The sequence below is a fragment of the Periplaneta americana genome, chromosome 13 (genome assembly GCF_040183065.1).
Source record: "Periplaneta americana isolate PAMFEO1 chromosome 13, P.americana_PAMFEO1_priV1, whole genome shotgun sequence".
Classification (NCBI taxonomy): Eukaryota; Metazoa; Arthropoda; class Insecta; order Blattodea; family Blattidae; genus Periplaneta; species Periplaneta americana.
Window position 1 is genome coordinate 46952480 of NC_091129.1, and position 27817 is coordinate 46980296.

General features: G+C 35.9%; 1 long non-coding RNA gene across 1 annotated transcript in view; it reads left to right on the top strand.

Annotated features, from left to right (window-relative positions):
• LOC138711855 (uncharacterized) overlaps positions 1 to 24473 on the top strand; it is a 44453-nt gene extending 19980 nt beyond the window's left edge. Inside the window, exon 3 of the long non-coding RNA XR_011335502.1 lies at positions 21478 to 24473. This is a non-coding gene — a long non-coding RNA (uncharacterized lncRNA). The remainder of the gene's footprint in view (positions 1 to 21477) is intronic.
• Positions 24474 to 27817: the final 3344 nt, after the last annotated feature.

Consider the following 27817-nt stretch of genomic DNA (forward strand, 5'->3'; position numbering starts at 1 on the left):
TTTTATCAACTTGCTCATTGTGTTTTGCAATCGCGAGTCTATAGTGTGAATTTAACTGATTTTCAATGTTCGCTTTACCCAGCATAGACAAACTGACGACATTATTCATATTAACCTTTGGCTTATGATGTGTTTTTATTTTATCCCATAACTGTACTAAATCTGTTACACCCACTTTTGACCAACTACGTTCACCTCCGAACAGAACACACGGGAAACAGAAGAACGCATTTTTCACATCACATCCAGACAACCAGTTGTTTTTTAAATAAATATCTGGGTTGAATTTGCGAGATCTGTTAACTTTAGCACTTTGCTGCTTTTGATGAATATTTAAGTGCGGTGTAGGTCTGCCTAATTATTTAACACGAAGTTTGTTTCCATATGTTAATGTTGAAAACGGAGATTTCAATAAAGCGCCAACCGAATTCGTTTTTTCACAGTACACAACACGATAACACGACGACTATTACGACGACAACCTCACGACTTAACACGTTCACACTACAATTGGTACCGTTGGTAGAAATAATAAAGTGAAAACTTTTCAAGAAAGTTATTTTGATAGTCGAATTTGGTTCACATTCACGGTCTGTGACACAAACACTCCTATCAGCGGGATTATTATTATTATTATTATTATTATTATTATTATTATTATTATTATTATTATTATTATTATTATTATTATTTTTATTATTGAAAACCGAAATGAAATAGGAATTTAATAAGTCGGCCTTTTCTTTGTCATCAGTTATACTTTCTCCGTTCTGATTTCGTAAAAGCACTACTCCTTCATTTTTTCCTCTTTTCCTGCGTACATAATTATAAAACTGTCTCCAATTGTTACTTTCATCTTCTTTTAAAATAATTTTTAGAAAATTTTCCTTAGCTAACCTTTTTTCACACTCAAGTTTCTTAATTAATTCGACATATTTTTCCCAATACTCATGGCTTCGTTTAAGTTTACTAAATGCGCGCCTTGTCTTTTTCTTTAAGTAGCGAATATAATTAGTGTATTAATCTGGGTCCGGATTTTTCTTAATTATTTTAGAAGGTACAAATTTTACTAATGCCTCGAAAATTATACTCTTAAATTTATGCCACACATTTTCCATATTTCCTTCAGTCCTTAGAAAGTCATCATGATTTTGTCGTAGAAACGTTTGTAATTCATGGACATCGGTTTTGTTGAAATTCCAGACAGACAGTGGACTTTACCTCGGATTTACTGTGTTTTCCCGGAAGATTTCTAATAAGACGCTATTGTGATCACTTATTTTATGAAGACTTTCAGAGTTGAAAAAGAGAGAGGCAGGTCTTAGTAGGTAAACATCTAAGAGGGCATTGTCACGCGTCGGACCATTTACTACCTGCGTGAAAACTTTACGCCAGATCAATTCATTAACAAGGGTCTGTGCATCTGAATTTGTACCTGAAATCCCGTTCCAGTTAATTTTCGGGAGGTTTAGATCCCCAGCAATTACTACATTTCGGTCTTCTGATACTGTATTAAGATATTCATTTAGTTTGTGCAAAGTTAAATTGTTTAATTCACTGGGTGGTCTGTAAAATGCTATTACATCTAAGGTTTCCCGCCCATTTCTTATCTGAACATTCAATATTTCAACTTCCTTATGTATACACAGATGATTGCTACTTATTTCTATCTTAGTACAAACAAAAACTCCCCCTCCCTTTTCACTGCTATCCTTTCTGAAGACTCTATAATCCGACCTAAACATTTCCGAGTCATTTATGTCTTCCCTAAGCCATGATTCCGTCCCAATTATTACATCTGGATTATAAACATCGACCAAGTTCCAAAACGAAATAAGTTTATTTCTAATACTTCGGCAATTAACCTGCAGTAGTCTTAGTAGGCCTGTCCATATTTGAACATTCTGAATCCCTGTGGCACTTCGCCGTCACAACTGGTCTACGCCGTCCGCGGATAGGTCTTCGACCGCAACGCCCCACAGTGGTCCAGAATGCAAATTTAGCGGGACAAACTAATAACTTTTCAGCTACCAAACAGATTTTTATGAAATTTTACACAGTAATTACAGGTAGCATATATGTCTTGTATACCAACTCTCGTTACGTTGGTATAAGGGCAACTACCCCTTACATGGGGGCGCAATTAGACAAAATTAGTAACTCTTCTCCTATATCAATGACTTTTATGAAGTTTTACACAGTGGTTACAAGTAGCATATCTGTTTTGTATACGATCTCTAATTATGTTACCGTAAGGGGAACTACCCCTTATAGGGGGGCGCTATTAGACAAAATTAGTAACTTTTCTCATACGTGACAAATTTTTATGAAATTTTACACAGTAGTTGCGGGTAGCATATATGTTTTGTGTACAAGCTCTCATTACAGTGGCATAAAGGGAACTACCCCTTATATGGGGGCGCAATTAGACAAAATCAGTAACTTTTCTCCTATCTAATAGTCTTTTATGCAATTTTACACAGTAGTTACAGGTAGCATATATGTTTTATATACAAACTCTGATTACGTTGGTATAAGGGAAACTACCCCTTATAGCGGGCGCAATTAGACAAAATTAGTGATTTTTATCCTATCTAACATATTTTTATGAAATTTTACACAGTAGTTACGGGTAGCATATATATTTTGTATACAAGCTCTCATTACGTTGCTCTAAGGGGAGCTACCCCTTATAGGGGGGCGCAATTAGACAAAATTAGTAACTTTTCTCTTATCTAACATATATTTATGAAATTATACACAGTAGTTACAGGTAGCATATATGTTTTGTATACAAACTGTCATTACGTTGGTATAAGGGAAACTATCCCCTATAGGAGGCGCAATTAGACAAAATTAGTAACTTTTCTCCTATCTAACACATTTTTATGAAATTTTACACAGTAGTCACAGGTAGCATGTACGTTTTGTATGCAAGCTCTCATTACGTTATCCAAGTGGAACTACCCCTTATAAGGGGGGGGGGCGCAATTAGACAAAATTAGTAACTTTTCTCCTATCCAACATATATTTATGAAATTTTATACAGTAGTTACACTAGTACATTTGTTTTGTGTACAAACTCTGATCACGTTGGTATAAGAGGAACTGCCCCTTATAAGGGGATGCAATTAGACAAAATTAGTAACTTTTTTCTGTCTAACAGATTTTCATGAAAGTTTATACAGTAGTAAACTTGTTTTGTATGCAAGCTCTAATTCTCAGGATTGCTTTTGTTTCGACCTCATATTTGATATAATGGAAAAGCTTTCTCGGGCAGCCACGACTTTTTCCAAAGGTACGTTTTCTCTAAATTTTCATTACTATCACGATGAGAACATAATTTAATAAATAGTTCGCTAAGACAATGTTCATTTTATTAAAAAGAAAACATATTCTTTATCCTCTTTCTCTCCAACGATAAATTTTCTTATGGGGAAAATGTATCATTTCAGGTACTGTTGCACATTTTGGGCCCTCGGGAAGCTTATTTGATACATAATTAACAAGCTGCCACCTCGAATTCCCTAAATTTTACTTCGGAAGCAGATTCAATTCACAGATATTTAAATAATTGTAGCCCTAATGGAGAAAAATTGGATTCCTGCACCTGGAAAGAAGAGTGCGCATAATTTATTACTTCCACAAATCTGCGCACCTTAAGACTGCATTTAAAATAGAGTTAAATACTCGAGGAAGTGAAAAAATATCATTTTGGGACGGAACAAAGGGTGTTTTTTTCTCTCTACCTTAGTCAAGTCTGCACTCAATGGTTACATTTATGTTTTGTCCCGTGTCCATTCATGCTAATGTGACATGCTATAATAACATTAAATGTAACAAAATAAACAGTGTTACATACCTAAATAACTACTTGGCATTTGATACCAAATATGAATTGGAATCGACCACTTATAACAGAGTTACAGCACAAAGAAAACGGCAGACTCGCGGCACTTGCTGAGTAAGAACGCTGGATGGCGAAATGTAATATGTTACCGGCATCTTATCCCGCTTTGCAGCCACCTCCGCTGATTAAGATTATCAATTCAGTGTTTCTCAGGTACATAGGAAAACTAATTTTAGGGTTTTATTTCATTTTTTTACATGTCATTTTTCTACTTTTGCCCTTCTAAATATGGATTCTGGACCACTGTGGGACGTAACAATTTGTTAGAAAAGAGGGAAATTTTACTGCCTATATCCTCTTCCTTAATTTGAGGAACTGTCGATATTATGAAATCCACCATTTGCTTCTTTACATCGATAGTATTTGCTCGAGAAAGAAGACTTCCGTTGAAAAGGAATTCAAACAGGTCCATTCGTGTCACTATCTGACTCACACCTGGCAACGTAAAACATAAAAAATAGTTAACTTCCGCAGATCCACGCACATTAAGAGTGGTCTTATTAGATAGATATGGGTGTAATGAAGAATATTAAACAATTTTTTGGCCGAAAGAAAGGGGGTTATTTTTTTCCCATCCTGTTGAATTTAGTTCTAAACTCGCTGAGACGCATTTTCCCTCTTAATCCAAAAATGAATTGTATTATAGTGATAGAATCAAAAGATGTTGATAAAAATAGTACATAATTTACCTGAAGGACCAGCAGCCATGATGACACTCAAATATTCACAATATACTACAGTAAGCACTTGCTATAAGAAAACGGAAAACCAACTGAAAGCGCTGACGACTGTGTATATTTTGTTCCATTTAACGGTGGTGTTATTGCTCTCTTATCTCCGCTGATTTTATTAAAATATACGTAGAAGTGCTACGCAACTATCTGGCTATATTTCTACGCCAGTGTTTTACAATTTGAGCAGGTTGAGTTTTAGGGCAAATGTCCTTGTAAAAGTGAGAAATAGACCACTGTGCGCCCGCCGGCAGTGCCCGCTGATGGATCCTCGATCCCGCCCCGCCATGTAATAGTAACCACCCGCGCGAAGAGGGAGCCCATGTCTGCAGCTCCCCTCCGATTTAGGTGGATTCCGTCTCTTCCGAAGCATCAGTCGTCTATCCAGGAATTTTGATTGACGAAACGCGCACCAAGACACTCCGCTACCCACTCGAAACTTTATTCACACGACCCACTTTTCTCCAGTTCACATCCCTCCGTCTGACGATTCCACTGATGACAATCCCAGCTTCCGGATATTTCTTCTTCGTTTCCATCACCAAGTCATATACATCTGCCATGATATAATCAACACCTCTTCGCAAATCGTTTGTTCCTACGTGAAGGACGATTTTTTTCGGGTCCCCTCGTTCCTGATTCTCGATCACGCTTTTCATCTCTTTCACTCTAATCCCAGGGTAACACTCTGTCGCCAGCTCCGATTGTAGATTTCCTACGTGTCAAATGATGGAGTCTCCGATGATAACACTTGCCGCACCATGCTTCCTCTTCTCCTCCCTCTCTTCGCCATTTTCCTTTTCCCGTCGCAACAACTTATTTTCGTCCTCCAGAAACATGATCCGGTGCTCCGCCGTATCTAGATTCTCCCGTAGCTTCTTCACCTCGCTCCGAAGACCGATGAGCTCCCTGTTGCCTGCCTCGTTCCCGCAGTCCTTGCACAGCCACGTTTCTTCTACTATCTGTTCCATGTTGATCTCCTGACAAGTCAGATGGAACCAATTCTCGCACTGGTTGCACAGCACGCCTACTCGTAGGTTCTTTCTGCAGCTTCCACGTTTGACATTGGTAGCCTCGTTGTCGCTTGCAGGTCCTGGATTCAGTTCGATACCACCAATAATTAGTAGTATCGCGATCACTATGTGAAAGAAGAGACACTCAGCCAGACCTGCCAAAGCTGTCCCTTTCACGCTCCGCTGCATCCTTGATCTGGCCGCCCAGCCGCCTATCCTTGCCCGGTACAACTCCAACTCACAGCCCATTGTTCTAACCTTTTCTCCGCTGCGTAAAAATGCGTCCTTCCTCTCCACCGGCCTGAAGGAGATTGAGGTCTGTTTTCCTGAGTTGCGCCTTGGATTGTAGATTCTAGTTGTTTCAGTGCTTCGTTTATTTCTTCTTTCAGTATTGCTTCCATTATTTTCCCTATGTTTGTTTATTGTTATAGGAGTTTCTCGGTAGTGATGTTTCGGATTATCTTCTCTGTTTTTTCTTCTTTAGATGTATAATTTGGTAAAGTTATGCATGCTCGAATAGGGAGATACTGCCTTATGGGAGTTAGATGTCCAAATTGGGGCTGTGTTGTTTCTGAACGCTCCTCTTGTGAAGATTAAGTCTATGGAGCTCTTCCCGTTTTTGGCTATGTATGTTGGCTTTGTTGGATCATTTCCTAGCGAAAATCCTTCTTCGCAGAGATAGTTAAGTACTGTCAGTTCTTTGTTGTCTGGCTTGTCGACGCGGCAATTCAGGTCGCCGGCGATGATTGTCGGTAATGTGGCATCCGGCGTGTTTAAGGTCAGGCTCAGTTCGTCGATAATGTCTATGGCTTGAAAATGTGGTTGGAAATAGCTGCAATTATGTATATATATATATGGTTTTTACTGCTATTACGTTGTCCGACTTACACTTTATTTTCAATTCCTGTAGCCTTGGTTTGACAAGTACTATAATCCCCCTATGGGTCTGCCAGCCTCGCCTTTTGATGCTAGAACGTGTTCACTGTAGAAAAGAAGGTGGTTCCATGTTTCCAATAAGAATGTGTCCGTGAGAATTGCGATGTCGTATATTGAAAGCATGTCTGCTGGGGCGAGAGTTAATGCTCCCTTAATACCCTCCACGTTCCATGTAGGGACTGTAATTTTGGAAGTCCCTCCGTTCCTCGTATTGGGGGAGTCTTTCGCGTCATTGTCTTCGTCTTTGGTTTCGAAAACGAAAGGGTTTGATCACAATATCGGTTGGCCAAGCTTTCGGTTTCTTCACAAGTTTTAGTTCATTCGGGGTTACTCCAATTTTGAAGGCTTTCGCGAAACGCGTCGTTATGGTTTCACAGATCGGGTACTTTATTCCTAGTGACCTGCAGTGTTCTCTTACGTCTCCCTCGTTGGCTTGCGGGTCGACATACCCAACGAAAATCCATTCTCTCCTTTGTGCTGCTTGCAGATAATTGTTACTATGTGTGGCGGTACCTCTTATTGCGGATCATTGTAAAGTTTTTCCGTTGTTTTCGTTTCCTTCTCTGTTTCCTAGACCCGTCTCCGTCGTACTTTGGAGTCGATTTGAATCTGTATGATTGGGCGATGTGTTGCTTGTATTTTTGTTGTACGCCGCACAGTGGTCTATTTCTCACTTTTACGGGGACATTTGCCCTAAAACTCAACCTGCTCAAATTGTAAAACAATGGCGTAGAAATATAGCCAGATAGTTGCGTAGCACTTCTAAGTATATTTTAATAAAATCAGCGGAGATAAGAGAGCAATAACACCACCGTTAAATGGAACAAAATATACACAGCCGTCAGCGCTTTCAGTTGGTTTTCCGTTTTCTTATAGCAAGTGCTTACTGTAGTATATTGTGAATATTTGAGTGTCATCATGGCTGCTGGTCCTTCAGGTAAATTATGTACTATTTTTATCAACATCTTTTGATTCTATCACTATAATACAATTCATTTTTGGATTAAGAGGGAAAATGCGTCTCAGCGAGTTTAGAACTAAATTCAACAGGATGGGAAAAAAATAATCCCCTTTCTTTCGGCCAAAAAATTGTTTAATATTCTTCATTACACCCATATCTATCTAATAAGACCACTCTTAATGTGCGTGGATCTGCGGAAGTTAACTATTTTTTATGTTTTACGTTGCCAGGTGTGAGTCAGATAGTGACACGAATGGACCTGTTTGAATTCCTTTTCAACGGAAGTCTTCTTTCTCGAGCAAATACTATCGATGTAAAGAAGCAAATGGTGGATTTCATAATATCGACAGTTCCTCAAATTAAGGAAGAGGATATAGGCAGTAAAATTTCCCTCTTTTCTAACAAATTGTTACGTCCCACAGTGGTCCAGAATCCATATTTAGAAGGGCAAAAGTAGAAAAATGACATGTAAAAAAATGAAATAAAACCCTAAAATTAGTTTTCCTATGTACCTGAGAAACACTGAATTGATAATCTTAATCAGCGGAGGTGGCTGCAAAGCGGGATAAGATGCCGGTAACATATTACATTTCGCCATCCAGCGTTCTTACTCAGCAAGTGCCGCGAGTCTGCCGTTTTCTTTGTGCTGTAACTCTGTTATAAGTGGTCGATTCCAATTCATATTTGGTATCAAATGCCAAGTAGTTATTTAGGTATGTAACACTGTTTATTTTGTTACATTTAATGTTATTATAGCATGTCACATTAGCATGAATGGACACGGGACAAAACATAAATGTAACCATTGAGTGCAGACTTGACTAAGGTAGAGAGAAAAAAACACCCTTTGTTCCGTCCCAAAATGATATTTTTTCACTTCCTCGAGTATTTAACTCTATTTTAAATGCAGTCTTAAGGTGCGCAGATTTGTGGAAGTAATAAATTATGCGCACTCTTCTTTCCAGGTGCAGGAATCCAATTTTTCTCCATTAGGGCTACAATTATTTAAATATCTGTGAATTGAATCTGCTTCCGAAGTAAAATTTAGGGAATTCGAGGTGGCAGCTTGTTAATTATGTATCAAATAAGCTTCCCGAGGGCCCAAAATGTGCAACAGTACCTGAAATGATACATTTTCCCCATAAGAAAATTTATCGTTGGAGAGAAAGAGGATAAAGAATATGTTTTCTTTTTAATAAAATGAACATTGTCTTAGCGAACTATTTATTAAATTATGTTCTCATCGTGATAGTAATGAAAATTTAGAGAAAACGTACCTTTGGAAAAAGTCGTGGCTGCCCAAGAAAGCTTTTCCATTATATCAAATATGAGGTCGAAACAAAAGCAATCCTGAGAATTAGAGCTTGCATACAAAACAAGTTTACTACTGTATAAACTTTCATGAAAATCTGTTAGACAGAAAAAAAGTTACTAATTTTGTCTAATTGCATCCCCTTATAAGGGGCAGTTCCTCTTATACCAACGTGATCAGAGTTTGTACACAAAACAAATGTACTAGTGTAACTACTGTATAAAATTTCATAAATATATGTTGGATAGGAGAAAAGTTACTAATTTTGTCTAATTGCGCCCCCCCCCTTATAAGGGGTAGTTCCACTTGGATAACGTAATGAGAGCTTGCATACAAAACGTACATGCTACCTGTAACTACTGTGTAAAATTTCATAAAAATGTGTTAGATAGGAGAAAAGTTACTAATTTTGTCTAATTGCGCCCCCCCCTATAAGGGGCAGTTCCACTTGGATAACGTAATGAGAGCTTGCATACAAAACGTACATGCTACCTGTAACTACTGTGTATAATTTCATAAAAATATGTTAGATAGGATAAAAATCACTAATTTTGTCTAATTGCGCCCCCATATAAGGGGTAGTTCCCTTTATGCCACCGAAATGAGAGCTTGTACACAAAACATATATATGCTACCCGCAACTACTGTGTAAAATTTCATAAAAATTTTTCACGTATGAGAAAAGTTACTAATTTTGTCTAATTGCGCCCCCTATAAGGGGTAGTTCCCCTTACAGTAACATAATTAGAGCTCGAATACAAAACATATATGCTACTTGTAACCACTGTGTAAAATTTCATAAAAGTCATTGATATAGGAGAAGAGTTACTAATTTTGTCAAATTGCGCCCCCATGTAAGGGGTAGTTTCCCTTATACCAACGTAACGAGAGTTGGTATACAAAACATATATGCTACCTGTAATTACTGTGTAAAATTTCATAAAAATCTGTTTGGTAGCTGAAAAGTTATTAGTTTGTCCCGCTGAATTTGCATTCTGGACCACTGTGCGTGGGTGCGTTCTGTGATGTATTCATTATAGTTTCTTTTGGTGGGATTATCTCATTATTCATTGGTTGTTTTCTTACTGAATTGTCTTTTCTTATAAGCAGATAGGTTTGTTATAGCTGGGCGTCAAGTAGAAGTGCATCAGGGCGGCACTCATCTTCTCGATCTGTGTTTTGAGTTCACTGCATCAATTCTTATTTTCTTTTATTGCTTCTTGCATTTCTAGTGGGGCTATGTTAATTCCATAATTTTCTAGCAGCATGTGGCATTTATTACAAATCCGTAACAGAGTGCTTCCTTTTTGATTTATAGCGTTGTATTCAGTTGTTGTAAGGGAGGTGCAATTTTTGTGGAACCATGATTTGCAATTTCCTTCGCATCCCGCGGCGCCGCTGTCGTTTTCGACACTTTTGTCACATTTGGGGCAGTTGGCTGCTTTTGGTTTGTCATTTCTGGTTGCCATGTTTGTTTGTAGTCTTTGCGATTTTTGTGTTCTGACCATATTCTTGGGAGGTCTTCTCAGTTCTCCCTGAGTTAATATGCGTCCCTGTTACAATCTTCCTTTTTTAATACTATTTCGGAGTCTTTCGTGTACCAGTTATTATAGATCATCAGATATATATATATATATATATATATATATATATATATATATATATATATATATTTCGTTCGTTAGGTATGTTGACGTGTATATCGTTCTTTTGTGTAATTGGGATAGTGTATTTTCAACACTCATTGCATTATATTCACAGAAACTCACCGAAGACTCTTCTCTGACATCTTTTTCCAATCCACATTATATGAATCGGTTTTATTTTTAAGGGCGTAAGTGAGGAAAAGTAAATTTGTGGGAAATTAAAAAAAAACTATGTTAGAGGAAAACTATTGGGAAATATAATCCGGACATGTGGACTGATAGTCTAAGTTACATTTGTTGGTTTTTAAAGTAATTATACCCTTTATACGGATATTTAAGTTTCTTATTGACATTTAAAATATGAAAATCGCCGGCTTAAATAAATCCACTTTGAAACAAGAAATTCAAATAACAATAGATATTTTTTTTATATATTTTCATGCTATTCTTGAATTGCTTTACTGTAAATCATACACAATCAACGTAGGTAATGCCACCGGTGTAGCTCAGTCGGCTAAGGCGCTTGCCTTTTGATCCAAAGTTGCGCTCGGGCGCGGGTTGGATTCCCGCTTGGGTTGGTAACCTCGATGGGTTTTTTCCGAGGTTTCCCCCAACCATAAGGCGAATTGCAGGTAATCTATGGCGAATCCTCGGCTTCATCTCGCTAAATACCATTTCGCTATCACCAATCCAATAAACGCTAAATAATCTTGCAGTTCATACAGCGTCGTTAAATAACCAAGTAAAAACACAAAGAGAATGTATATTAAGTACAAATAAAAAGAATAGGAACATATCTTGAATGGTGAAGAAAACTCAGTCTTTTCACTTGAGATGTACTGATTTGCAGCCATCGTACGTTGCATTACAGTACTGTAAGTACGACAAATAACAGTTTCTTCATAAAATGCCGTACGTTCACTTGAGATTTACTGCTTCATTTTTTCCAAGTCTTGCACTTCATTTTGTTTTATTGGCACTTTTCCTGCTGGGTAGACTGGGCTTACTGGTGGAGGAACAGATTCTCGCAGAAGTGCCATGAAGAATGTGTGGCTTACTATTTCATTGATGCTGCTATATACTTTGATGTACCCAACTCTGTCATATGTATACTCAATGTGGAATAGGGTACACAATGCAAAATTTTATTGATTATCTCATTTATTTGCTTGTTCCTTCTTTCTCCAGAAACATCAGTCTTTTTGTAATATTTCTTCTGTTTTCAGCTGATCGAACTCAATCACCGCTTTAAATTGAATAGATTTAAAAAGGTTCATGTCATTGACTATAGTTCATTTAAAACAAATTGTGATTTTAACTTGCCTCTAACAACACATAGAAGAATGATATTGGCGTCCTTTCCAAGAAGAACTATGGGTTTATCCATGTACTTTGGAAACTACGATAAAAATGGAAATGTCAAAAATGATTAATTATATTCCTTTAAAAAATGCAATTCATATTCCAAATGTTCTTCGATTTCTTTCTTCCCCAACTACAACGTTTCAGTCACCCATTAGGATTACGCACACTCTTTCTCCTTTTCTACCATCTCCTCAATCTTGTCAAACATTCTTTCACTCCCACATCTGTAAATCCACAATGTGGTGAGTAAATTTGTACTAGCTTTAAGTCTATTTTCTTCCTTATTAGTTCCAATATTCTCCGGTCATCTATATACAGTATATAACGCACTGATATCACCTTATCTTTCACATTTGGTTAATTTAATACACCCGCACCATGACTTCCTTTGCTTTCACCATTTGGATAAAACATGCTAAGTTCCTCACTCATCAACTCACAATCTGATATTCCTATCACATTCTCTCTGTTTCTCCTCATTTCCTTCTTCAAGTTTTCGAACTCACCCGATGCAATAGAACCCTACAGTCTATGTTCAAATCATCTGTCTTCTTTTCTTCTCTAGTTGGATCTCGTCTCCCAGTACGCCCCTCCCGGACATAAGGGATGTATATCTCTTTTTATTTTAGTTATATGGTTAAAATAAAATTCCAAATGTGCTCCTAGGAATTAAAATAACCAAAATTAATTAGGATACAGAAATAAGAGTAAAATATTTGTTTAGTAAGTTTCATTGGCGTTAAATTTTTAGATGTAATTTAGTCCCTTGTATTTGAAATTAAACTTAATTAAATGAAAAGAGAATAGTGTTCAATTCAATGTTAATGAGCGCTACAAAATCTAAAATAAAACGTAATTCAAAAGTAAGTTCCTATTTTGAAACGGTAATAAGTTTGTTAAATTTTTAGTTTCCACAAAAATGAAAACACTAATTTGTTCGTAAAGAAATGGGATTTTATTTAAACACGAAAAAATTAAATATGACTACCATTGTGTTGTTCAATATTAAATAGTGTAGGGTGGGGCTACATGAACCAATTTTACTTCAGTTTCAATTAACAGCTACAGAATTTTTACTTTAAAAATTTGAACGTCATTGTACACTGCAGTGATGTGTTTTCTATTTAAAATAGCAAATTTAGTTTTCATACTCGGGTATATTCCAAGCTAAACAAGATTTTATATAAAATGTAAAAAAAAAAAAAACATCGATTTTTCAGAAAAGGTGGGCTGTTTGGATTATATGTTATAAACTAATAAAATCACAATAATATAAATATTAAAAACTCAGAACATGAAAATACTTATAATATAGGCGAACTAAACACATTTTCCACAAGTAAATTGTTTTCGTCCAGCGGCTTCTACACACATTTCATGGTACCAGGTTTTGCATGACTGACATCTTATGCAGTCACCTTTTGTGAAAGACTTCTTATCAAAATAATTGACCCCGCAAAAATCACATGGATCACTGTCATCTTTAGTCGTTTTTTGTGACGATTCTTCATCTGTACTGCTAGTGTTTACTTTTTTTGTTGCAAACCATCTTCTTGCCTTTTGTAGGTTGGTTTCTTGATTCCTTAGCAGTTATGCTCTTCTGTAATTGCAACTTTCTCTTCGCTCTGCTTTTCTCAATATTTTCAGGGGACGTCAGATGAGAAGCAGCTTCCTTTTGTCTGTTTACATTTTTCTTTGCTACTACTGTGGTGGGAGTGGGGAGTAATGTTGAGAAGTTTGATTCAACAGGTGATGATTTTGATGGTATTTCGTCATCAGTTTGAGAATTGGGCTCGTTCAGATGGTTGTTCTTATGAATATAAGAAGGCCCGGGGGTTGGACTATCTACATTGTTGACAGCAGTAGACGATCCAGAAGAAAATATCTTTGATGGTAGGAACTTATATTCTGTTATCTTGTTGCGGTGGTTTCAAATCCTTTCACTGCATTTTCTACAGTGGCACATTTCTTCCACGGTTCATTGGAAATCTTGCCAAATATAAATTTGTTTATTGAGGTTGTTGGGTTGTTATGAACGAATGATGTGGCTTCTTGGTGGTAAAAGATTTTGAGGGATTTGAAAACTGTCCGGTCAAGAGGTTGCAATACATGGGTGGTGTGAGATGGAAGGCATACAAGCTCAATATTGTTTTCTAGGCAATAATCAAGGCATTGGAGGGAATTATGGGATAAGTGGTCATTCAAAATCAGCAAACTTTTACCCTGGGCACGATGTTTCACAATATGCTTAAGCCAGAGCAAGAAAATATCTTCATTTATGTACCCAGTTTCGAACATAACTACTGTTGTTCCAGATGGCATTCCTTGTTTCTATTCTTCTCTCATTCTTTGCCATTTAAAAATAAACACTCCTCTGGCACTACAACAGGCAACAACTGTTACATTTTCACCCCTCTCTAAATTAGTTAAGGAGATAACGTCTCTCTTTCCCTTTTAGGTAATAATTTTTGATGGCTTGTTATTCATGGGAAATCCACTTTCGTCCACGTTGTAGATGCAGTGGGGATTAGCCTGGATCAAAATCAACTATTCAGCAATTCATAGAATTTGTCAACAGCCTCTCTGTTCATTGCTATAGCCCTCAATCTTGACAATTCTTCTGGTTTCCTCACAGAAATGTCTATATGCCGCTTAATAATAGGCGTAAACCAGTCCTTGCCTGCCATCTTCGTATCATCACTTCAAGGAACCTTAATCTTATTAACTATTGCATATTGGTAAACTGCTGTTCCTATACTAATAGGTGTGAGACCAAACGCACGGTTACTTAATGGTTTCAATCTTTCAACTAGATCTCTTTCCTGTTGAAAGAGAGTAAAATTGGATGTCCTTGATGTGGCTTTGCTTTCGTGCAGAAATCCTCCATTCCAGTTCTTGAATTTTCTAGCATCCTGGACGCGTTTCTGGAGGGTTGTAAATGAAATTTTGAATATTTCTGCAGCCCCACGAATACTTAACTGACCATTACGAACACCGGATATGGCTTGACGTAAATCTTCCTCCTTCCAGTGTAAATAGGCTTCCTTCCATTTATATTCCCTCACCATGTAACAATAACAAAAGTAAATTTTATTGTATTTTTCATATGATTTAAATAGCCCCAGTAAAAATTATTCATCTAACCCCATCTTTTGGATTTACTTTTAATTCATGTAGTTCCTATTTTTCGCAACAGAATGCGCTAGATGTACCGTAGAACAACGCAGGGAGTGGTATGGATTCGATTGTTGAAGTCGTTGATAGATACGCAGCTTGATTTTCTAGTGAAATATTTCAATTAATAAGAGGTTTAATAATTTAATTGTGTTGTGTTCATTGTGTTATAGTTATTTGTGTTGTGTGTGTTCATATTTTGTTTGTCAGTAAGTGTAAAAATGGCCCCAGGGCCACAAAACGTGAACTCTCAAACATCGACATGTAATGATTCACATACCAACAATGGTGAACCCATTTCTAATATGTCTGACATGGCTAAACCTTTCATTCTCAATCCTTATTCACGACTTAAAAGCAATGCTACCCCAACTTCCTCACCTCACAAAACGCAGACGACGGCTAATCTAAACGCAGTAAGTACAGAAAGTGTACAATCTTCAAATACGTCACAACAACCTTCAAATAAAAAAAAAAATAAAAATTTCTGACAACATTACCATCACTAAAATAACTCCTGTTATGCCCTCAATTCGTCAAGATGTTCAATTACACAACAGATTCGGACCTCTCGCAAATGATATGGAACAGGATTGGACTTTAATAGATCAAGTTACTTTTACTACTAATGAAGCTACTACAACTTCACGCCCAGTGCGTACATCGCACAAAACAATAAATTACAATCACTACTAAGTCAACCAGTCAAAATTAGCTATTCCAATGAAGGCATCAAATATTACACAGCCTGCAAATCCGACTACGATAAGCTTTATTCTACATTGCAGAATGAAAACATAGAATTCTACTGTCATGAGCCATGCGAAACAAAGCTACTTCAGATTGTTGTTAAACGTCTCCCCACTTCCGTTGATTCTCAAACTCTGAAAGAGGAACTAGAAAAACTAAACTTCTCAGTTCAACATGTAAGACAAATGTCAGCTCCTCACCAACAATCGGACAGCACCTACACCAGACGCAATCTTCAAGTCTGGGTGGTAAATCTCCCTAACAATGAACTTTCTCAGACTATCTACCAACTAAATGACATTAACCATCACCTTGTAAAAATAGAATCTTACAAATGAACTCCTCATATAATACAATGCCATAAGTGCCAAGGTTTTGGCCACACCTCCAAACGATGTAATATCGAAATACATTGTGTCAAATGCGGACAGAATCATTTCTTTTCGGCTTGTCCATCAAAGGGCCCAACACATCCTCCAAAATGTATTAACTGCCAAGGACAGCACAATGCCAGCTACGGTCAGTGTCTCATACAGAAAGAACAGCGAGCAGCACTACAACTTAAATTGAGAGGAAAACAAAACAACTTCACTATACAGCGCCAAAATAACTTTACATTTCATGGCTCTGAATTTCCAAACATTAGAAAACCTCATGAGAATGACTTGGCATCATTTCAAAATGTATATGGTAATGGAGACAAACCCCAACTGTCTTCAGATTCTGAATCTCTCACAGAATCGCTCAAAGAAATTGTTGCTATGCTTAAAAGCTTCAATATAAAAAACATACTTCATATAATTAACTCAACACTTCTCTGAAGCAAAAGATCCCCTATCAAAAATGTTAATAATTCTGGAAGCCTTCTCCGAAATTCACACAAGCAACAAATGGTCCGTATAGATCTAACATTAATGAATTTCAATGAAAACGGAATTATTAATCAAACATTTGAATTACAAGAATTTCTCACACTGTATGATGTTGATATTGCATGTCTATCTGAAACTCACCTAACAACAACAACAAAATTCAAGATACGCAACTACACAATATACCGTTCAGACCGGCTAGGACGATATAGAGGCGGGACCGCTATATTAATTAAATCACTCATTCCTCATCGACAAGCAATTATGCCTCATTTTAATACATTGGAAGCTACTGGTATCTATATACAGTTTGACAACACAGAAACCCTAATCACTGCGGTATACCATTCACCATATAGACAACTAAATGAAGCACATATGAATTCACTCATTTCTTTTAACACCGATTTCATAATATGTGGCGAATCTAATGCCAAACATAACATGTGGAACTCCCGTATCAATACACCACGAGGAAAATTTTTACTAGAACATTTCATAAAAAATCAGTGCTCTGTCACTGGACCGGAAGACCCTAAAAGATATCCTTGGTCAACGACACACCGACCTGATGTACTCGATATGTACCTCATTAAGACAAAGGCATACCCTGCGACACAAAAAGTATCTTAGCGCTTGACTCAGATCATGTACCAGTACTATTGATATTCAAGATCCCAAGAATAACCGACTGGAATGAATATACCAAACACCTTCATTCATCGATAACAGCGAATCCTCAGTTTCTACAGCCACAATATATAGACGTTGCAGTTAAGATTTTCACAGACACAATTACCACAACCCTGAACTCCGTCACCACATCTTATTCGTCTCCTCCAGAGGAAAATCCAAATGAGTTAACTTATCTACTCAAAGCCAAAACTGAAGCCAGGAAAAAGTGGCAAAATACTCGAAATTCACAAGCAAAAAGGGCCTACTATCGGTATCAAAGAGCCATACGACGGAAACAAAAACTTCAAAAATTAACTCTTTTGCAGATAAAGTTGAAACATTTCAACAACTGGAAAATAGTTCTGGAACATCACAAAACATTTCTTAGGCAAATCCACTCAAGTTAAGAACACACGTTTAGTAAATGCAGAACATCAGATGGTGTATGATGAACAACGCAAAGCAGAGACATTTGCAGACTCCCTTTTCTGGCGGCTCCAATCTCATCATGTTAACTCTGATCCAGCCTTCAATAAACAAGTAAAAGATGAAGTAAATCTATATCTCCAACAAACTCCTGTTGAACAAATTCCAAATACCTCGCCAAAAGAAGTGAAGGACATAATAAAAACATTACCGCTCCACAAAACCTCTGCTCCCAATGGTATTTCCCCTTTAGCCCTTAAATGATTGCCCAAACGGGCATTAATACATCTAACCAAAATTTATAACGCCTGTCTGAAATTTTTACACTTCCCATCACAATGGAAAGAAGCAACCGTCATCACAATTGCTAAACCAGGAAAAGACCCCACACTCCCTAACAACTATATACCGATAAGTCTACTTGACTTCCTTTGCAAAGTTCTGGAACGCCTAGTACTAGCCCGCCTAGACCCACTTCTAAAAGAGCCAGATAGAATTCAACATGAACAATTCGGCTTTAAATCCAAGCACAGCACAAGAGATCCACATCATATGCTCACTCATTACATAAACAATGCATATCAACATTTCGAACACACAATACCAACATTCCTGGACATACAACAGGCATTTGACACAGTGTGGCATGACGGACTTCTTTACAAACTGTAGAAAATTTCAGTTCCTGATGCATACGTACATTTTATTGCAGACTACCTGAAAAACAGATCATTCAGAGTGCGACAAGGTAATTGTCTTTCCAGTTCAAGACAAATTGAAGCAGGAGTTGCTCAAGGATCTGTTCTGAGTCCAATTCTCTACGTTACATACGTTCATGACATTCCCAAGCACAGCATCTGCCGACACGCCTTATATGCGGATGATACAGTTCTTTATACAAAACATCATGACATCAAATGTGCTTTACAACAGATGCAAAAAGCCTTGGACTTACTCACCCAATGGTCTACAAGATAACGACTGAATATTAACGGCGAAAAAAGTACAGCAGTAGTTGTAAAATCTGCTGAGATTTCCACGATTATTATAATGGCTCTCTGTTCAGAATCAACACATTCCCTTCAAAAAACCGGTCAGATATCTTGGTCTAGTACTGGATAGTCGTTTGACATACAGGCAACATATACATTTAGTATGAGACAGACCTTTGCAAAGATTCTTAGCATTATATCCAATACTTAAAAGCTTCATTCCCCTCAAAACCAAACTATTGCTGTACACATCACTTATGCGATCATACATGTCCTACGCGTCAGAAATTTGGGCTCAAACCCATCCCTGCCACATCAAGAAACTCGTTGCCATTCAAAGAGCTGTGTGCAGAACCATGACAGGTGCTGATTTTTACATTACTAACGTACAACTGTACAATGACCTGGAAATCATTTTATTCAGTGACTACGCGCAGCATTTACGTAAAAAATATCTTCAGACACTACAAACACATCCTAATCCACTTATTAAACCATAATTACACATAGCATTCAGTGAACAATCAAGCAATATTAACTTTTCTGAAAAATCATTGACTCTAAAAGTTTACCTACATATTCAGCTTACCAGTCTCCGTTTCTGATGGAGAAGATGGTCACACTTCATTTACGTACTTATGTTATACTAAGCAATATTCTTGTTAAGGCAAGGACCCATGTGACCTGGAACTTGTAATGACATGTGTCTTTATTGACACCACCAAATAAATAAATAAATAAATAAATAAATAAATAAATAAATAAATAAATAAATAAATAAGTAAGTAAGTAACTAAGTAAGTAAGTAAGTAACTAAGTAAGTAAGTAAGTGACTAAGTAACTAAATAAATGAATGAATGAATGAATGAATCAATGAATGAATGAATGAATGAATCAATGAATAAATGAATGAATGAATCAATGAATGAATGAATCAATGAATCAATGAATGAATGAATTAATAAGTGAATGAATGAATGAATAAATGAATGAATGAATGAATAAATGAATGAATGAATAAATGATTGAATAAATGAATGAATAAATGCATGAATAAATAAATAAGTGAATAAATGAATGAATAAATGAATGAATGAATGAATAAATGAATGAATGAATGAATGAATAAATGAATGAATAAATGAATAAATAAATGAATGAATAAATGAATGAATGAATAAATGAATGAATGAATGAATGAATGAATGAATGAATGAATGAATAAATGAATAAATGAATGAATGAGTGAGTGAGTGAGTGGGTGAGTGGGTGAATGGGTGAATGGGTAAATGGGTAAATGGGTAAATGGGTAAATGGGTAAATGGGTAAATGGGTAAATGAGTAAATAAATAAATAAATAAATAAATAAATAAATAAATAAATAAATAAATAAATAAATAAATAAATAAAGGGAGTGTTATGTTACTTGACAACAAATAGGTTATACGGTAAAACTACATAATTTCAACACTAAGCCGTATTTACTAACGTTTCAAAATTGTATGGCGTTAATAAGAAAGCAAATGGCGCTTAGCTCAATGTCTTTGAAGTGCTCCTGAAGCTTGAAAAATGTATGTAATCACTTAAAAACGCATGAAAAACACTGCCAAATAATCTGTATACGTTCTCAGTGGCAATGGCTGGCTATATGTGCAACAGTTTGTGTGCAGTAGGCCAAATACTTAAATTGATCCTACTAACCCCTTGAATGAAGTAACCCCAACCTTAGTGTTTCTTATATGCTATAAACGTCATTAGTAAGCACATTCCTAGGGATGTTTTCAATGACATCCTACAGTTTCATTTCCTCACGTGTAGTAGGTCTACAAAGAAATACATTTTCGTTTAGATAATCATATAACCAGTAGTCAACTATATTTATGGCTGATGACCTAGAAGGCCAACTATTCGGAAAATGCCTACTAATTACATGAACGCCAAATGTGTTGCGCAATAGTGTTTTTACATTATTGTTCCTTTGATGTGGAGCGCCGTCTTGCATGAAAACAATTTTTCTGATTTTATCATCCTGTAACGCTGGTATTGGAAAATCTTGCAACATTTGAAAATATCGCTGCCAGTTACGGTCACTGCTTTTGTTTGTCCATTTTCAATTTCTTCATACGGTCATATTATGAAATGTGACGTAAAACACACCACACAGTAAACTTGATATCATATAAAGGCAAAACCATTTTAAAAATTATAAAAATACTCTCATACAGCCCTCTGAATTCTGAACAAAAATTGTTTATACGAGCGTGACACAGTTACAATAGCAACAAAAAAACGTATCGTTAAAAGAACCAAACTTTCTAAACAGTAATGGTAGCTGTAAGAAACCAAACTGCTAATAGGTACAGAATATACATCTGCTCCAAAATGGAAACTTTCTTTTGAATAACATTATACAATTTATAATTTAATTAATATTAATATTAGAAGAGAAAAATTCACTCCGCCGCCGGGGATTGAACCCGGGTCCTTGGTTCTACGTACCAAGCGCTCTAACCATTAAGCTACGCCGAAGCTACATACTTATTCTACAGGACCAAAAATTTAAACTTTACCTAAACTCATAATTTAGTTTGCATAGTAATTGTTTTTTTAAGTCGACTGCTCTAATATTAATTTATTTTGCCTACCCTTTGCAATATAATTTTAATTTCTTTTCTCAACTCTATGTATAATCTTTAATATGTTTTTGATTTCAGATTAAATCTCTCTTATATAAACTGTATGATGCTATTTCTGATGCCATCGTATACTTAACCGGTGCGAGCAAAGCTGTGGCTGATAACATCAGAGACAAAGCATACGAAGAAATCGTACAGATAATATGGACTGCCGTTAACCTATCTCCGTTTATACTTCCTCTCCTTAACTTAAATTTTGGAGCAATTCTCCCTTCAACAGAAGAACCAGCATCTACCGTCTGACTGGAATTGTCTGAAAATAGCATTCAGTTCTTAATATTATGTGGTTTCATAAATTTATTTATAGTTGACATTTAATATAAAGTTGTATTACTTTGATGAATACGTAAATTGAAAATAGTGTGGTTTTTCATGAAAATAAATTTCCAATGTAACAGTTATAAAATAATAATTGAATTGCATTTTATTTTACTATAATTTCAACAATCACTGTTCTTTCGATATCTCAATATAAAGTGGCAAAACTTATCAATTCATTTTGAAACTGTGAACTTAATTACTTGTATCATTAAGTTTCCTTATTTTATGAAGCAATACTTAATTGGGCCGGTTGGCTGCCAAGTGGTGTAAGTCACAAAAATTGAAAAATGGACTAACACCACTTATAGTTACTAGACATCCAGTTCTGTGTATCTGACAAGTAGTGTATGTCCAAGTTCAATAGTTCGCTGACAAAATAGCGCAGAATATTATTACACTGAATGAAATTGCTGAGCGCCTTGGCAGTCAAGTGGTGTACGTCCAAGTGCACCTGCCAGTGTTAACAGCACACAGACTCTGTCCTGTCGCCGCCTGTGAACATTGTTTACTCTGTTGTGTTCCAAACATTCTTATTATTAGGTAAGTGTTGTTCAAGAATAAAATAACGTAGCCTGAGTATGAACCATTCATATTGAGTGCAAGTTGTTTGCAATTGTAAATAACGTAGTCTGTATGTGAAACAAGTGAGTGATAGGAGACTGTCCTGATCTTTGAAAAACTACAGAGAAGGCAAACCTCCTGGTGAGGACTTGAAAGGGCGCAAGCCTAATCCACGTAAGATAGATACAGATAAAATAGCTTTAATTGAACAGCATATAAACATTTTTCCTGTTAGTGAATCGCACTACAAGCGAAATGATCATGTAAAGAGAAAGAACTTGAGTCTTCTTCTAACTATTCGAAAGATGTATGATTTGTACAAAGAAGCATTCCTTAAGGACAATTAGGAGTTTCTAAACGAAAGTTACTATCGTCACATTTTTAATACACAATTCAACTTATACTTATAAAAACCGAGAAAATATACTTGTAAAAATTGTGACTCTTACAAAATCAAGAAAATGGATACAAATCTCACAGTGGAAGAAAAAGCAACATTGGAGACAACCCGTGAACTACATTTAAGGAAAGCTGAGAGAGCTCGTGAATGTATGAAGCGCGATTCTTCGAATCCTAATACTGAAATGTACGTGATATCCATGGATATACAGAAGGCCCTTCCATTCCCAATACTGACAGTCAGTGATGCTTACTACAAAAGAAACCTATACGTCTATAATTTTGGCATTAATGACATGAAAAGTAAAACGGGATATTTCTATTATTAGGATGAAGGTATTGCAGCTCGAGGCTCCCTGGAGATTGCATCATCCTTGCTTATTCACTTCAAGAGAGTGTTGTTTTCTAAACCAGCTATAAAGCATATTGTGATTTAGTCCGATTCTTGTACTGGACAGAATCGAAATTTGAATGTAGCCCTCACACTTCTGCGTAATGTTCTGTTCAGTGACAATGGCATCGAAACCTTTCAACGATAATTTTTGGTTTTGAAACATGCATACCTTTCCAAGGATGGTGATTTTTGGTGTGTTGAAACTGCCAGTAGAAACAGAACCATTTATGTACCAAAGATTGGTACAACGTAATGGAGGAAATCCGAAGAACCATTAAGTTCGTGATTTATGAGATGCGACGTCCAGATTTTCTGATAATCAAAGGTCTTCAACAGTGTCACGAAGAGAAAATAAAATGTGGCTGGAAATGAAAGCAACTAACTGAAAAAGCGTCGTATCAAGTACAGTAAGGCGCATGGAACCTCTATCTTTTATAAAGAAAATCTGAACGAAATATTTGAGTTCGAAGAGCTTGACTTGAGAAAAGGTCGTGACAGAACTGGGCGACCGTCAATGTGCTCGACTCGGCATCAACTTCAAACGACTTATCCTGATGGAAGATTCGTCACAAAAGCAAAGAAAAAAGATATAGGGGATCTATTGCAGTTTATACATCCTTATTAACATTCTTTTTTGGTTGGCTTAAATTCTGATCATTGAACTGTTTCTGATGACGATGAATAAGTTGATTAAATTATGATATCAGATGACATCGTGTGAATTTTCAATTTGACCTTTTCAATGTTCATTTTTTTTGTATTTCTTAACAGTAAACAACAGTTTTGTTTTTGAGTAGGCTTTCAACTTTTATTCAATCTCATTTCCTTTCCTAATTTATTTTTGTATCCATTAAGAGGAAAGCTATTTTTTTTTTCAAGATCATGACTTTGAAAATTTCACTTTTGATGTAGTTAAAACAGTTGCAAGATAGATTTATAACTTCTAATTGAAAGTACATACGTTCCACTTATTACCAAGCCATTATTTACTCAAGACATATACAAATCTGAAATTACAGTGAATTGCAAACTTTAAATTTGCTCTCTTCAAGACATAGAAGTTTGGACAACCACTTGGCAGCGAACCCGCCCAATATTGTTTCGAGCTTTTGATTGATTGCTTAAATTGGTAATAGGGATAAAATACATTATAATATACTAATATGACTGCACATAAGAAATAATTTAATGTAAAATCAATAGAGTTTTCTCAATACTTTCACCACAGACATTCTATTATCATTACGTATAGGCAAAGTCGAATTTTATTTATATAAAAATTACATCTTAATTATTATGTAAATTTTATTTTAGAAATAAATGTCTGTTATTACTTTAATTGATATTCTTATTTTATATCTTATGGAACAATTTTAATTTAGGCAGCAAACAACTAATTATATATAGAATAGACTTTTTGACGTACAGGAGGTTGGTTGGATGGGAATGGCATATAAACAATTAGAGATTACTTGTTGTACTATGGGGAAGGAAATAATAAACACCAATTAGGAACAGGATTCCTCATTCATACAATAATTCAGAATTTAAAAAGGTCGAATTTATCAGTGACAGGTTATCGTATTTAGTACTTGGTGTCATATGAGGGTTTACACGTAACTAGTAACGATAATAGAGGTAGTCAATTTTTCCACATAATTATGTAAAAGTACAACATTCCCGCATAAAGATGTAATACAAAAATACTTGGACTTCTCTAGATTGATTGACACACAAGCGAATGGATCAAATTTTGATAGCCCAAAGAAGACATACTGTTGTATTATACATTCTATCCTTCAGAGTGGCACATTGTTATTCTGATCCTAATTTGGTAATTGGAGAATTAAAAGAAAAACTATCAGTAGCGAAGCGTGTAGAGCAACAAGTTAAAATTAGAAGATTCAATATTCCGAAATTATAAGAAACTAAGTAACATTATCAGGTCCAAATTTCAAATTAGTTTTCCCCTTTAGCAAGTTCCGACGAAATTGAGAAGGAGTGAAACATTAATAGCATGTGGGAAAATATCAGAGACAAAATCAAAATTGCAGCTTTGCAGGGACATTATTATGAAAGTAAGAAAATGAAACCATTATTTGGTAAGGATTGTACCAAGGTAAAAAAAGGAGGAAAGGGACAAAATTGAAAGTCTAACAGGATTCAGTTCAGGCAAAGAGAGATAACACTGAACAACAAATGTTTACTTTTTGTCTTGCTGCGAAATAAAAGTAGGTGTATATTACTAATATGTGTGCTCTAAATATGAATTTAAAATCTATATTGTCCTATCACGTACCATTTTCCGGGGAAAATTAATTGAAATTTTCATGAAAAACTTCATTTTTTATTCTTAACTGCTACTGGTAAAATTACAACATACTTGGGATTCAAAATGCCTTATAATACTTAAAAATTGCGTACTGGATAGAAAAATGACGTTACATAGTTCAAAGCACAACAGCAATAAAAATATTTCATGCGTAAATTGAGAAAAATATCGGAATTTAAACTTATATTTAAAAGAAATTTCTGGGTGACTTCTGTTTATAACTAGACCCGGGATTGTCTTTTACAAGGAACCAACAATAGTCTGCAAGCATGTTGGATGATGATCTTCATTTATATCGCCTTTCCATTTCAGATATTTCTTGATGAAATACTTCCCCATGATCTCGCTTACCGCTCCAAGATTAGGAGGAAAGAAATACAAATGAGAATATAAGTATATTTTGTATATAAAAGTATATTTTGAGAGACATATTACACCCCATTTTCACATATGCACTTGACATGGTTTCCACAACAAGTTCTATGTAGCCTAGTTGTCTGAGCTAGAATTTCAAGAATATTTCAGCGAATATTTTTGGAAGTGCGCCATGTTATTTTTTCTGCAACGGAAAGTTTTACCTCAAACAAAGAGTCAGCCATAACTTTGTGTATTTGTGGACTGATGAAAATGTCATATTTTAATTTGCCTTCACTTTTCTTTTAAATACTGAAAACCACACCCTTATTTGTTCATTGCGTAGACTTCACTTTAAGCTGTTATGAAATTTACTGAATAGAAGAGACCTATATCTGTTTATTTATTAGAGGTACAAAAGAACATGCAAACCACCAAAAGAAGCCGGAAATAAGTTATAAAGTCAAAAAATGCATTAGCTTTAGTTTTGGTTTACAACACACAACCCGCGCCAGATTTTCCTGGGGGAGCGCTTATCGAAAACTGAAATCATAGTATATCTTAAAAACCTTATGTGATACGAAGAAAAGAGATGCATTTTCTGATTCAGCGCACACCAAACCATAAGGGACATATTGTTTTAAGTCAGAGAAAAATTCTTGTTGTTCAGTGTAATTATTTAGATGAAAGCCGGGAAGCAAATCGTACACTTAGGAACAAAAAGAAAGGCTACACGAAGGAAAAAGTCAATGAGATAGAAACATATAGTAAGCGTAAGAACATTAGAGATTTATATAAAGGCAAAACATTAATTTAAAAACTGCTATCAGACAAGGATAAGCGCGATCAAAGATGAGAATGGTGTCTTACTTGCAGACTCTCATTCATGGAACAACTATTTTGGGCAACTACAAAAACAATGTACATAGCAGAAATGACAGGGACGATATTCAAATGCAAAATGCTGAGCCATTTAAACCCAAATCCACATTTTTTATGCCAAAATATATATAGAAAAGGTTAAAAATTACAAGTCAGCGGTATCGAACAAATTCCCGCGGAATTAATACAAGATTGTGGAAACGCATGAACTAGTGAAATGTATAACCTTGTACTTGCTTTTGGGGAAAAGGGAATTATACCAGAATAATTGAAGGACTCCAGTAATCTTTCTATCTTTAAGAAGTGGGACGAGACTAACTGTAGCAACTTTCGAGGAATTTCACTTTTATTGAACTCTTACAAAATTTTGTCGAATATTCTTTTGAGAAGATTAACTCCATATGTAGATGAAATTATTGGAGATCCTCAATGTAGTTTTAGGCGTAGTACATAGATAATAATTGATCAGATGTTTTGTATTCAACAAATATAAAAAAAAGTAATTATAAGGGCACAGCACATCAGTTACTCACAGATATCAAAAAGGAATATGACTCTGTTATGAAAGACGTTTTGTATAATAATCTTATTGAATTTGATATTCCCAAGAAACTAGCTCGATTAATTAAAATGTGTCTCAATGAAATATACAGCAGTGTCCGAATAGGACAGTTTCTATATGACGCTTTTCCAATTCACAGATGACTAAAGCAAGGAGCTGCACTATCATTCTTACTTTTTTAACTTTTCTCTAGAATATGCCATTAGGAAAGTTCAGGATAACAGAGAGGTTTTGGAATTCAACGGGTTATATAAGGTGCTTGTTTATGTGGATGACGAGAATATGTCAGGAGAAAATCCACAAACTGTTAGGGAAAACTCGGAAATTTTATTTCAAGCATGTAATGAGATAAGTAATCCCTCCCAAAAAGACAAAGAATATTGTGACAACCACATCGAGACTCTAACACGCGTCCCGTAAGAGTCGCGCGGGAGTCGACACGGGCTCCACGGAGCACTGGGGGGCGGCGCGCGGCGTGGAGAGGAGAGGAGAAACTGCGGCATGCTGGGCCGCGAGAGAGAGGGGGAAGTAAGCAGCTGGTGACTGAGGGGAG